This window comes from Pterocles gutturalis, unplaced genomic scaffold, assembly GCF_000699245.1.
Source record: "Pterocles gutturalis isolate BGI_N339 unplaced genomic scaffold, ASM69924v1 scaffold32326, whole genome shotgun sequence".
Classification (NCBI taxonomy): Eukaryota; Metazoa; Chordata; class Aves; order Pterocliformes; family Pteroclidae; genus Pterocles; species Pterocles gutturalis.
In genome coordinates this window covers 335-941 of record NW_010098866.1, presented here as the reverse complement: position 1 = coordinate 941, position 607 = coordinate 335, and the positions used below count along the sequence as shown (strand labels likewise).

The 607-nt window shown below is 56.5% G+C and overlaps 1 long non-coding RNA gene across 1 annotated transcript in view; it reads left to right on the top strand.

Moving 5' to 3' along the window:
* The window catches only part of LOC104462585, an 853-nt gene continuing 246 nt past the window's right edge, over nt 1–607 (top strand). Inside the window, exons 1-2 of the long non-coding RNA XR_727559.1 lie at nt 1–43; nt 142–327. This is a non-coding gene — a long non-coding RNA (uncharacterized LOC104462585). The remainder of the gene's footprint in view (nt 44–141; nt 328–607) is intronic.

The following is a 607-nucleotide window of genomic DNA, read 5'->3' as shown; positions in this document are numbered from 1 at the left end:
CGCCACGAAGGAGCCCTCTCCTTCCAGGACTGCGACACCAAAGGTAGGTCCCAGCCGGTCCCCGGGGAGGGTGGCACCCAGTGGGGACATCCTGGTGGGTGACACAGCCCCCTTTTGCCTTCTGACCCCCTCCCCCCCCAGTCCAGTGCTCCCCCGGGCATTACTACAACACCAGCGTCCATCGCTGCATCCGCTGCGCCGTGGGCACCTACCAGCCGGATTTTCGGCAGAATTACTGCATCGCCTGTCCCGGCAACACCACCACTGACTTTGACGGCTCTACCTCCGTGTCCCAGTGCAAAAGTAAGCGAGCTGGGGGGCAATGGGGTGGGGGGGACAGGCATGGTGTGAACTGGGGTCCTTCCTCGAAAGTATTTTGGGGTCATTTCTGTGCTTTAAGAATCCCTTAAAATAGAATTTGGGGTGTTTCTGTGCTTTAAAAACCTCTTAAAATGGAGTTTGGGGTGTTTCTGTGCTTTAAAAATCCCTTAAGATAGATTTTGGGGTCATTTCTGTGCTTTAAGCACACAGGCAGGATGGGGGGCTGCATGGAGCGGTGCTAACAGGACCCTCCCCCCTTCCCCAGTAAACTACCCCCTATCCCAGC